The 13,577-nt window shown below is 49.5% G+C and overlaps 1 pseudogene; it reads left to right on the plus strand.

Moving 5' to 3' along the window:
- Positions 1 to 5,030: 5,030 nt before the first annotated feature.
- LOC127910858 (transmembrane protein 14C-like) lies at positions 5,031 to 11,717 on the plus strand (annotated as a pseudogene).
- The last annotated feature ends 1,860 nt before the right edge of the window (positions 11,718 to 13,577 follow it).

Consider the following 13,577-nt stretch of genomic DNA (forward strand, 5'->3'; position numbering starts at 1 on the left):
ACATCCATAGACCATACATCCACAGACCATACATCCACAGACCCATCCACAGACCATACATCCACAGACCATACATCCACAGGCCCATCCACAGACCATGCATCCACAGACCATACATCCATCCACAGACCCATCCACATCCACATAGACCATACATCCATAGACCATACATCCACAGGCCATACATCCACAGGCCATACATCCACAGGCCATACATCCACAGACCATACATCCACAGGCCATAGACCATATCCATCCATCCACAGACCATACATCCATAGACCATACATCCATAGACCATACATCCACAGACCATACATCCACAGACCATACATCCACAGACCATACATCCATAGACCATACATCCACAGACCATACATCCATAGACCATACATCCACAGACCATACATCCATAGACCATACATCCACAGGCCATACATCCACAGACCATACACATCCATCCATAGACCATACATCCATAGCCATACATCCACAGCATCCACCATACATCCACAGGCCATACATCCACAGGCCATACATCCACAGGCCATACATCCATCCACAGACCATACATCTACAGGCCATACATCCACAGACCATACATCCACAGGCCATACATCCACAGGCCATACATCCCAGGCCAGACCATACATCCACAGACCATAGACCATACATCCACAGACCATACATCCATAGACCATACATCCACAGACCATACATCCCATAGTCAAATGTGGATGTGATGAGAGCTTGAAATAGACATTCATAAGTTATGTTCATCTCATTGCCCTTCATCAGTACCTGGTTAGACATCTCATTGCCCCTCATCAGTACCTGGTTAGACATCTCATTGCCCCCATGTGTGCCCGGTTAAACATCTCATTTGCCCCCATGTGTGCCCGGTTAAACATCTCATTGCCCCTCATCAGTACCTGGTTAAACATCTCATTGCCCTTCATCAGTACCTGGTTAGACATCTCATTGCCCCTCATCAGTACCTGGTTAAACATCTCATTGCCCCCATGTGTGCCCGTTAAACATCTCATTTGCCCCCATGTGTGCCCGGTTAAACATCTCATTGCCCCTCATCAGTACCTGGTTAAACATCTCATTGCCCCTCATCAGTACCTGGTTAAACATCTCATTGCCCCTCATCAGTACCCGGTTAGACTGCTGGTGTCCTTTAGGAGGGAGCTGTTCTGAGACCATACTGCTGGTGTCCTTTAGGAGGGGAGCTGTTCTGAGACCATACTGCTGGTGTCCTTTAGGAGGGAGCTGTTCTGAGACCATTCTGCTGGTGTCCTTTACAAAGGAGGAGCTGTTCTGAGACCATACTGCTGGTGTCCTTTAGGAGGAGCTGTTCTGAGACCATACTGCTGGTGTCCTTTAGGAGGAGCTGTTCTGAGATCATACTGCTGGTGTCCTTTAGGAGGAGCTGTTCTGAGACCATACTGCTGGTGTCCTTTAGGAGGGGAGCTGTTCTGAGACCATACTGCTGGTGTCCTTTAGGAGGGGAGCTGTTCTGAGACCATACTGCTGGTGTCCTTTACAAAGGAGGGGCTGGTCTGAGACCATACTGCTGGTGTCCTTTAGGAGGGAAGCCGTTCTGAGACCATACTGCTGGTGTCCTTTAGGAGGAGCTGGTCTGAGACCATACTGCTGGTGTCCTTTAGGAGGGAGCTGTTCTGAGACCATACTGCTGGTGTCCTTTAGGAGGGGAGCTGTTCTGAGACCATACTGCTGGTGTCCTTTAGGAGAGCTGTTCTGAGATCATACTGCTGGTGTCCTTTAGGAGGGGAGCTGTTCTGAGACCATACTGCTGGTGTCCTTTAGGAGGAGCTGTTCTGAGACCATACTGCTGGTGTCCTTTAGGAGGGGAGCTGTTCTGAGATCATACTGCTGGTGTCCTTTAGGAGGAGCTGTTCTGAGACCATACTGCTGGTGTCCTTTAGGAGGGGAGCTGTTCTGAGACCATACTGCTGGTGTCCTTTAGGAGGGGGCTGTTCTGAGACCATACTGCTGGTGTCCTTTAGAGGAGCTGTTCTGAGACCATACTGCTGGTGTCCTTTACAAAGGAGGAGCTGTTCTAAGACCATACTGCTGGTGTCCTTTAGGAGGGGAGCTGTTCTGAGACCATACTGCTGGTGTCCTTTAGGAGGGGAGCTGTTCTGAGACCATACTGCTGGTGTCCTTTAGGAGGGAGCTGGTCTGAGACCATACTGCTGGTGTCCTTTAGGAGGGAGCTGTTCTGAAACCATACTGCTGGTGTCCTTTAGGAGGGAGCTGTTCTGAGACCATACTGCTGGTGTCCTTTAGGAGGAGCTGTTCTGAGACCATACTGCTGGTGTCCTTTAGAGGGGAGCTGTTCTGAGACCATACTGCTGGTGTCCTTTACAAAGGAGGGAGCTGTTCTGAGACCATACTGCTGGTGTCCTTTAGGAGGGAGCTGTTCTGAGACCATACTGCTGGTGTCCTTTAGGAGGAGCTGTTCTGAAACCATACTGCTGGTGTCCTTTAGAGGGGCTGTTCTGAAACCATACTGCTGGTGTCCTTTAGGAGGGAGCTGTTCTGAAACCATACTGCTGGTGTCCTTTGGGAGGAGCTGTTCTGAGACCATACTGCTGGTGTCCTTAGGAGGGGAGCTGTTCTGAAACCATACTGCTGGTGTCCTTTAGGAGGAGCTGTTCTGAAACCATACTGCTGGTGTCCTTTAGAGGGGAGCTGTTCTGAGACCATACTGCTGGTGTCCTTTAGGAGGAGCTGGTCTGGAAACCATACTGCTGGTGTCCTTTAGGAGGGGAGCTGTTCTGAGACCATACTGCTGGTGTCCTTTAGGAGGGAGCTGTTCTGAGACCATACTGCTGGTGTCCTTTAGGAGGGGAGCTGTTCTGAGACCATACTGCTGGTGTCCTTTAGGAGGGGAGCTGTTCTGAGATCATACTGCTGGTGTCCTTTAGGAGGGAGCTGTTCTGAGACCATACTGCTGGTGTCCTTTAGGAGGGAGCTGTTCTGAGATCATACTGCTGGTGTCCTTTAGGAGGGAGCTGGTCTGAGACCATACTGCTGGTGTCCTTTAGGAGGGGAGCTGGTCTCCTCTGCCTCTGAAAGTCGTTTCTTCTTACCCCATCCGGTACATCTCATCGGTACGCGTGACCGCGTAGCCACCCCCGCCTTCGTTCGGCCCAGTCTCTCGTTGGATAAAACTAATGGCCCTGGAAACGGATGAGACGCTGGTTGTTGAGCGTTGGTCAGACCGGGGTGGATAGAAGGAAGCGGCCTCCCTCCTGCGTCGGTCATGGAGAGGAGGAGCAGGACATCTTGTCAGGGTTTCTCCAGAAGTAGACTTTGTCCCCCGGCCTTGTCTTTTTTTGTCTTGGTTGAATTTCTTGATTTTAAGCTCCTTTATTTCTGTAGACAACTTGTCCTGGAGCGCTTGGTTAGTTTTCATCAGTTCATTGAATATGCCATCATCATTAACAGCTCCTTGTAAGAGCTGTGCGTCTCTCTTCAATCGTGTTATCCATTTCAATAAAATCCTTTCTCAACTGGTCAGCAATTAATGTCATTAAAATCAGTAGAGCATTTGTTCAGGATGGCCCACCAGCGCTCCCAGAAATCATCTGTGCTCTGTCCCAACGATGGTCATTTAGTCCCGGTGGAATAATGACTTGACGCACATAATCATTAAGAGTGACTATTTTGTTGCGTTCTCGTTTGGCGCTACTTATATCAGTAAACTTGTAACAACTTCAGCAGTACGAAACTTCTACTCGATCAAATAAACCGCACGTTGCAAATAAACCACACATTATTTTTGTTAACCAAATTCGACACTCATTGACGTCCATACAAAAACTCCTCGCTTGGTGAGATTAAAATACACCACCTGTTTTGGGCACATGCTTATATAACCCTTTCGCTTCTCCTCCTCCTCTATGGGAAAGTTTAAATATGTGAAAATCACGAGAAGTGGAACTTGTTTAGATTTTTAAAAAATGTATCTGTTGATCGGAAGAAATGTGTGTTGGATCTCACGCAAACTGATGGATAGGATGTTGTGTGCTTTGATTTACGATGCAGCGCACCTGTCAAATGAGTCATTTCTATAGTAGCGGAAGAATTCAACGCTGCTCTACTGAAGAACGTGTCCATGGAGTGGTCGACGCACGGGGAATGAATCTCATGGTAAATGACAAGAACAAGAAGAGTTCTCGTTGTTTCGAGAAGTTTCCTCACTATCCGAGTGCAGCTAGGATACGTCAACTACCCTGTCAGCGCGTTTATTCCCAGACCTTTTGCAATGTAGGCTACCAGCTGTACAATGTGTGGAGCATGAATCTAGTGTATGCAGACCGTAGAAGCCGAGATGTGGGGAAGATCATTATGAAGGAGATTGTTTGGCAGAAGAGAATTTAACAAGGAAGAAAATGTTATGACTGTGGTGGAGATCATGAAACGAAATCAGATAAATGTACCAGGTGGATGAAAGAGACCGAGGTTACCAAAATCTGGGCTGTTAAGAAACTCCTGTGCGGAGGCTGTTTAACGGGTAGAAAGAACGAGTAGCTCTAGAGGTTTCATGCTAGAGGCTAGCATACACCGCAACCTGCGGAGAGTTCCTATCACCAGCCGGAGACAGACATTCTTCATGTGAAGAAGGAGGACTCTGTTACTTTTATAGCAGTGGTGGTAAACGGACACTGCTCAATTGGGGGAAGTGAAGTGTAGGAATGTTGACATAAATTACAAGACTTTAACATCCTAGTTCTGTCTGGTGCGGTCCTACCTTCGCAGGCCCCTGAGCCATAACGGGGAGTTGTAGAGGTTTTTTTTAATGACTGAAGGAGTGGGATGTTTATTACGTTTTTTTGATAATACGTGTGATAATACGTGTTATTTTTCTTCCTTTCTCCGTAATGGAGCAGTTTGTGGCGGAAATACAACAATAGTTGTGGTATGCCATAACGTTTCAGAGAAGAAGAAGAAGAATCTCAAAGTTTTGGCACTTTTATTTTGAAATCCATAACACTTCCGGGAATGGAACAGCGAAATTCGACTTGTGGCACTGAAATGCTATGTTGTAGTCGAATTGTCTCAGATTAAGATTTATCGCGAGTTTTGACAATACTTTTCCTTATTAGTTTTAGACAAGACGACAATGTCTCAAGATTGGATTGGTTACAGCTATGCTGCATTGGTCTTGGCAGGAGGAATCATGGGTTATGTAAAAGCAGGTAAGGATGATGACACACTTCCCAAATGTTTGTTTACTTTACCAAGTATTTATTTTAAAGTCAGCTGTCAAGAAATATTGATCGAATTTTGCATGTAAGTAGTTATTCTTCAATATGCTCTGTGATTGGTTCCCGTACCAGGAAGTGTAACTTCACTGGTTGCGGGACTTTTCTTTGGGTTCCTAGCTGGACTTGGTGCCTACCTGATGTCTCAGAATCCTAAAGATGTCAGGCTTTCTCTCGGTGAGTGAGCCAAACTTTGGCTAGTTATCAATAACATGACCTTACGCGTAGGCTAGTTGATGTTAGTGAGTGTTTCGAACAGCTACACTACAGTAACATGTCTTCTCGTTGTGTAAATTAGGTACCTCAGGAACGCTGGCCATTGTCATGGGAATGAGGTTTCTAAATTCCTGGAAGTTCATGCCAGCTGGTCTGATGACAATAGCAAGGTACTGTGGATGGGACATCATGTCTCATTTTAAGGCTTCTGTTACTAAACCTTGGAATAGCTAAACCCCTTTTTTTAGAATCTGAGAGGGGAATACTTACACACTCGTCTCTAACATGTAGGCTCAGCCTTCCCAAACAGTCCCATTATCAGTCAGAATGTTTAACAAATTTACCTTCAACTTACTTGACCTGTTGTCCTGGTGGAATGGGACACTATGACAGGTAGAGGGACTGGTAACACCCCCACCATGGCAGACAGGTAGAGGGACTGGTAACACCCCCACCATGGTAGACAGGTAGAGGGACTGGTATCACCCCCACCATGGTAGACAGGTAGAGGGACTGGGAACACCCCCACCATGACAGACAGGTAGAGGACTGGTATCACCCCACCATGACAGACAGGTAGAGGGACTGGGAACACCCCCACCATGGTAGACAGGTAGAGGGACTGGTAACACCCCCACCATGGTAGACAGGTAGAGGGACTGGTATCACCCCACCATGACAGACAGGTAGAGGGATTGGGGACACCCCCACCATGGTAGACAGGTAGAGGGACTGGTAACACCCCCACCATGACAGACAGGTAGAGGGATTGGTAACACCCCACCATGGTAGGTAGAGGGAATGGTAACACCCCCACCATGGTAGACTGGCAGAGGGAATGGTAACACCCCCACCATGGTAGACAGGTAGAGGGAATGGTAACACCCCCACCATGGTAGACAGGTAGAGGGACTGGTAACACCCCACCATGACAGACAGGTAGAGGGATTGGGGACACCCCCACCATGGTAGACAGGTAGAGGGACTGGTAACACCCCCACCATGACAGACAGGTAGAGGGATTGGTAACACCCCCCACCATGGTAGGTAGAGGAATGGTAACACCCCCACCATGGTAGACTGGTAGAGGAATGGTAACACCCCACCATGGTAGACAGGTAGAGGGAATGGTAACACCCCACCATGGTAGACAGGTAGAGGGAATGGTAACACCCCACCATGACAGACAGGTAGAGGGAATGGTAACACCCCACCATGGTAGACAGGTAGAGGAATGGTAACACCCCCACCATGGTAGACAGGTAGAGGGAATGGTAACACCCCCACCATGACAGACAGGTAGAGGGAATGGTAACACCCCACCATGGTAGACAGGTAGAGGGAATGGTAACACCCCCACCATGGTAGACAGGTAGAGGGACTGGTAACACCCCACCATGGTAGACAGGTAGAGGGACTGGTAACACCCCACCATGGTAGACAGGTAGAGGGACTAGTAACACCCCCACCATGGTAGACAGGTAGAGGGACTGGTAACACCCCCACCATGGTAGACAGGTAGAGGGACTGGTAACACCCCCACCATGGTAGACAGGTAGAGGGACTGGTAACACCCCACCATGGCAGACAGGTAGAGGGAATGGTAACACCCCCACCATGGTAGGTAGAGGGACTGGTAACACCCCACCATGGTAGACAGGTAGAGGGACTGGTAACACCCCCACCATGGTAGACAGGTAGAGGGAATGGTAACACCCCCACCATGGTAGACAGGTAGAGGGAATGGTAACACCCCCACCATGGTAGACAGGTAGAGGGAATGGTAACACCCCCACCATGGTAGACAGGTAGAGGGAATGGTAACACCCCCACCATGACAGATAGGTAGAGGGAATGGTAACACCCCCACCATGGTAGACAGGTAGAGGGACTGGTAACACCCCACCATGGTAGACAGGTAGAGGGAATGGTAACACCCCCACCATGGTAGACAGGTAGAGGGAATGGTATCACCCCACCATGACAGACAGGTAGAGGGACTGGTAACACCCCCACCATGGTAGACAGGTAGAGGGAATGGTAACACCCCCACCATGGTAGACAGGTAGAGGGAATGGTAACACCCCACCATGGTAGACAGGTAGAGGGAATGGTAACACCCCCACCATGGTAGACAGGTAGAGGAATGGTAACACCCCCACCATGGTAGACAGGTAGAGGGAATGGTAACACCCCCACCATGGTAGACAGGTAGAGGGAATGGTAACACCCCACCATGGTAGACAGGTAGAGGGAATGGTAACACCCCACCATGACAGATAGGTAGAGGGAATGGTAACACCCCCACCATGGTAGGTAGAGGGAATGGTAACACCCCCACCATGACAGACAGGTAGAGGGAATGGTAACACCCCCACCATGACAGACAGGTAGAGGGAATGGTAACACCCCCACCATGGTAGACAGGTAGAGGGACTGGTAACACCCCCACCATGACAGACAGGTAGAGGGATTGGGGACACCCCCACCATGGTAGACAGGTAGAGGGACTGGTAACACCCCCACCATGACAGACAGGTAGAGGGATTGGTAACACCCCACCATGGTAGGTAGAGGGAATGGTAACACCCCCACCATGGTAGACTGGCAGAGGGAATGGTAACACCCCCACCATGGTAGACAGGTAGAGGGAATGGTAACACCCCCACCATGGTAGACAGGTAGAGGGAATGGTAACACCCCCACCATGACAGACAGGTAGAGGGAATGGTAACACCCCCACCATGGTAGACAGGTAGAGGGAATGGTAACACCCCCACCATGGTAGACAGGTAGAGGGAATGGTAACACCCCCACCATGACAGACAGGTAGAGGGAATGGTAACACCCCCACCATGGTAGACAGGTAGAGGGAATGGTAACACCCCCACCATGGTAGACAGGTAGAGGGACTGGTAACACCCCCACCATGGTAGACAGGTAGAGGGACTGGTAACACCCCCACCATGGTAGACAGGTAGAGGGACTAGTAACACCCCCACCATGGTAGACAGGTAGAGGGACTGGTAACACCCCCACCATGGTAGACAGGTAGAGGGACTGGTAACACCCCCACCATGGTAGACAGGTAGAGGGAATGGTAACACCCCCACCATGGTAGACAGGTAGAGGGAATGGTAACACCCCCCACCATGGTAGGTAGAGGGACTGGTAACACCCCCACCATGGTAGACAGGTAGAGGGACTGGTAACACCCCACCATGGTAGACAGGTAGAGGGAATGGTAACACCCCCCACCATGGTAGACAGGTAGAGGGAATGGTAACACCCCACCATGGTAGACTGGTAGAGGGAATGGTAACACCCCCCACCATGGTAGACAGGTAGAGGGAATGGTAACACCCCCACCATGACAGATAGGTAGAGGAATGGTAACACCCCACCATGGTAGACAGGTAGAGGGACTGGTAACACCCCCACCATGGTAGACAGGTAGAGGGAATGGTAACACCCCCACCATGGTAGACAGGTAGAGGGAATGGTATCACCCCCACCATGACAGACAGGTAGAGGGACTGGTAACACCCCCACCATGGTAGACAGGTAGAGGGAATGGTAACACCCCACCATGGTAGACAGGTAGAGGGAATGGTAACACCCCCACCATGGTAGACAGGTAGAGGGAATGGTAACACCCCCACCATGGTAGACAGGTAGAGGGAATGGTAACACCCCCACCATGGTAGACAGGTAGAGGAATGGTAACACCCCCACCATGGTAGACAGGTAGAGGAATGGTAACACCCCACCATGGTAGACAGGTAGAGGGAATGGTAACACCCCACCATGACAGATAGGTAGAGGAATGGTAACACCCCCCACCATGGTAGGTAGAGGGAATGGTAACACCCCCACCATGACAGACAGGTAGAGGGAATGTAACACCCCCACCATGACAGACAGGTAGAGGGAATGGTAACACCCCCACCATGGTAGACAGGTAGAGGGAATGGTAACACCCCACCATGACAGATAGGTAGAGGGGAATGGTAACACCCCCACCATGGTAGGTAGAGGGAATGGTAACACCCCACCATGACAGACAGGTAGAGGAATGGTAACACCCCACCATGACAGACAGGTAGAGGGAATGGTAACACCCCACCATGACAGACAGGTAGAGGGAATGGTAACACCCCCACCATGACAGACAGGTAGAGGGAATGGTAACACCCCCACCATGGTAGACAGGTAGAGGGAATGGTAACACCCCACCATGGTAGACTGGTAGAGGGACTGGTATCACCCCACCATGGTAGACAGGTAGAGGGACTGGTAACACCCCCACCATGGTAGACAGGTAGAGGGAATGGTAACACCCCCACCATGGTAGACAGGTAGAGGGAATGGTAACACCCCCACCATGGTAGACAGGTAGAGGGAATGGTAACACCCCCACCATGGTAGACAGGTAGAGGGAATGGTAACACCCCCACCATGGTAGACAGGTAGAGGGACTGGTAACACCCCCACCATGGTAGACAGGTAGAGGGACTGGTATCACCCCACCATGGTAGACAGGTAGAGGGACTGGTAACACCCCCACCATGGTAGACAGGTAGAGGGACTGGTAACACCCCCACCATGGTAGACAGGTAGAGGACTGGTAACACCCCCACCATGGTAGACAGGTAGAGGGACTGGTAACACCCCCCACCATGGTAGACAGGTAGAGGGACTGGTAACACCCCCACCAAGGTAGACAGGTAGAGGGACTGGTAACACCCCACCATGGTAGACAGGTAGAGGGAATGGTAACACCCCACCATGACAGACAGGTAGAGGGAATGGTAACACCCCCACCATGACAGACAGGTAGAGGGAATGGTAACACCCCACCATGACAGACAGGTAGAGGGAATGGTAACACCCCACCATGGTAGACAGGTAGAGGGAATGGTAACACCCCACCATGACAGACAGGTAGAGGGAATGGTAACACCCCACCATGACAGACAGGTAGAGGGAATGGTAACACCCCCACCATGGTAGACAGGTAGAGGGAATGGTAACACCCCACCATGGTAGACAGGTAGAGGGAATGGTAACACCCCCACCATGGTAGACAGGTAGAGGGAATGGTAACACCCCACCATGGTAGACAGGTAGAGGGAATGGTAACACCCCCCACCATGGTAGACAGGTAGAGGGACTGGTAACACCCCCACCATGGTAGACAGGTAGAGGGACTGGTATCACCCCCACCATGGTAGACAGGTAGAGGGAATGGTAACACCCCACCATGGTAGACAGGTAGAGGGACTGGTAACACCCCCACCATGGTAGACAGGTAGAGGAATGGTAACACCCCCACCATGGTAGGTAGAGGGAATGGTAACACCCCACCATGGTAGACAGGTAGAGGGACTGGTATCACCCCCCCACCATGGCAGACAGGTAGAGGGACTGGTATCACCCCCACCATGGTAGACAGGCAGAGGGAATGGTAACACCCCCACCATGGTAGACAGGTAGAGGGAATGGCATCACCCCACCATGGTAGACATGTAGAGGGATTGGGGACACCCCCACCATGACAGACAGGTAGAGGGAATGGTATCACCCCACCATGACAGACAGGTAGAGGGACTGGTAACACCCCCACCATGGTAGACAGGTAGAGGGAATGGCATCACCCCACCATGGTAGACAGGTAGAGGGACTGGTAACACCCCCACCATGGTAGACAGGTAGAGGGACTGGTATCACCCCCACCATGACAGACAGGTAGAGGGACTGGTATCACCCCCACCATGACAGACAGGTAGAGGGACTGGTAACACCCCACCATGGCAGACAGAGGGAATGGTAACACCCCCACCATGACAGACAGGTAGAGGGACTGGTAACACCCCCACCATGGCAGACATGTCAATGTTTGTAAATGAGCTGACTGTTCTTCCACTAATCCCAGAACAAAATGTTCCCTTTTTTTCTTCTAGTTTCCTGATGCTGGGGAAGACTGCAGTGGGGTGTTCAAGAGACCACATGATTCATAAATGTGAAGAATATAGGAATGTCACTGTTTTTCTCTCTGGTGACATCTAGTGGCCCTTTCTGGGTACTTTAGATGATCACAGGTGCCATTACCCCAGATTCACCTTGTGGCTTTTACCGGTAGGCTCTGATGAAGGTCGAGTGACCGAAAGCTGACCCACAATTAAAGAAATGTGCATCTGATTGGAAGTGTGCAGAGACTATTTTGGTTCTTCAGTTTTGCCTCCAGCTCCTTCACAAATCAGCTCTGAGTCTGTGGTACATTCTGCCTATTGTAAATACGAATAAAATATTCTCAATTCCTGTGTATGTTACCATGACTATGGATAATCATGAATGAATCGTGAATAATGACGTGTAAAAGTTCGAGGGTCAAAGATACACCCCCAAGACATGATTATCCTCCCGTTATTGGTAATGGTGCGCGTTAGCATGTCTTGGGGGAATGATCTTTGACCGTTTAACTTTCTGAATCATAATTATTCACGATTCATTCAGGATTAGCCGTAATCGTGGTCAAAAAGACTACTTCGGGCAATCACAGACACTGGTGTTGTCTTCTTGTGTGAAATAGAAATCAATGTCCAGCACTCTCGAAATGGCCAGCCTAAATATTACGTCTTTCCTCTAAAAAGGGGGCTTGGGGATTTTGTGCAATTGCACAGAGGGATGGCATCATTTTCCTCGTGGATTTGCTTTTGGTTTACTTACCCAAAACTGGACCCGTAGTGTCCAGTAAGGAGCAGGTGATCCGCTAACTACGGAGCGCAGGCTGACTGGTGAAAAATGCAAAATGACAGAGCAAATTTCGGAGCATAATTAATTCACGATTTTGGATCAAATTGGAATTCAAATCGCAATAGTGGAACTCCAGTGTAACGATGTCGCGCCAGGACTGGCGGATTTTAGAACATTTTAATTTATAAAATAGCACAGTTAGAGAGTCAAAATATTGTCTACACCATCGACATGGGGCTGTGCTACAGTTTGTGTCCCCGGCTCTTCGGGGACCTGAGCGGTCTATTTCAAACGCTACTTCGGACTCGGATCATCTTCCAGACACAGCTGTACCTTGTCGAGCCGGGGAACTCGTGGATATGGCGAGAGCGCGTCGCTTCGGGACGGTAGCGGTAAAGTAGGCCATGGGGACAGGGCTCTAAAAGAGCTCACACGGGAGTACAAACAGACTCACCGGCTGCTATTACTAGGAAGGACGGGAACGTGTTGGAAACCATTTCTCCCCTGTGTCGTGAACGGCGGCCTTTCAGATGCCTAGTACGGTCATGTCGGCTATTCTAGTGCTGTCTATGCTTATGTCGCGCTATTTTCCACGTGACATGGTATCCCCGGGCAGTTTGACTGAGCTGAAGATGGCCGTTATTTCGCTTGTCTTTCCTCTTCTACGCACCGGTATCAGTATTGATTTTATCTGGCGGCTTTATTCTGTCGTTTTAGTCAGAATTATCACCTTCTGTGAGAACTACAGTATAAAGTTAATGAAAATACAGTTAAACTTTTACGGACCCGATGACATGAAAACTTAGCTAACGCAGCGTGTGATTGCCTTCCTCAAAGTGTTGCAACTTTGGAAGTTGTGGCAAAATTGTCCATTTTGTAAGACCCATTTGCGACCAAGCTTTAACTTGGTTTAAGGACAACAAAGTCAAGGTATTGGAGTGGCCATCCCAAAGCCCGGACCTCAATCCTATCGAAAATTTGTGGGCAGAGACTGTTACACCAGCTCTGTCAGGAGGAATGGGCCAAAATTCACCCAATTTATTGTGGGAAGCTTGTGGAAGGCTACCTGAAATGTTTGACCCAAGTTAAACAATTTAAAGGCAATGCTGCCAAATACCAATTGAGTGGTATGTAAACTTCTGATCCACTGGGAATGTGATGAAATAAAAAAGCTGAAATAAATCATTCTCTCTACTATTATTCAGACATTTTACATTCTTAAAATAAAGTGGTGATCCTAACTGACCTAAGGACAGGGAATTTTTACTAGGATTAAATGTCAGGAATTGTGAAACTGAGTTTAAA

The sequence above is a fragment of the Oncorhynchus keta genome, chromosome 23 (genome assembly GCF_023373465.1).
Source record: "Oncorhynchus keta strain PuntledgeMale-10-30-2019 chromosome 23, Oket_V2, whole genome shotgun sequence".
Taxonomy (NCBI): domain Eukaryota; kingdom Metazoa; phylum Chordata; class Actinopteri; order Salmoniformes; family Salmonidae; genus Oncorhynchus; species Oncorhynchus keta.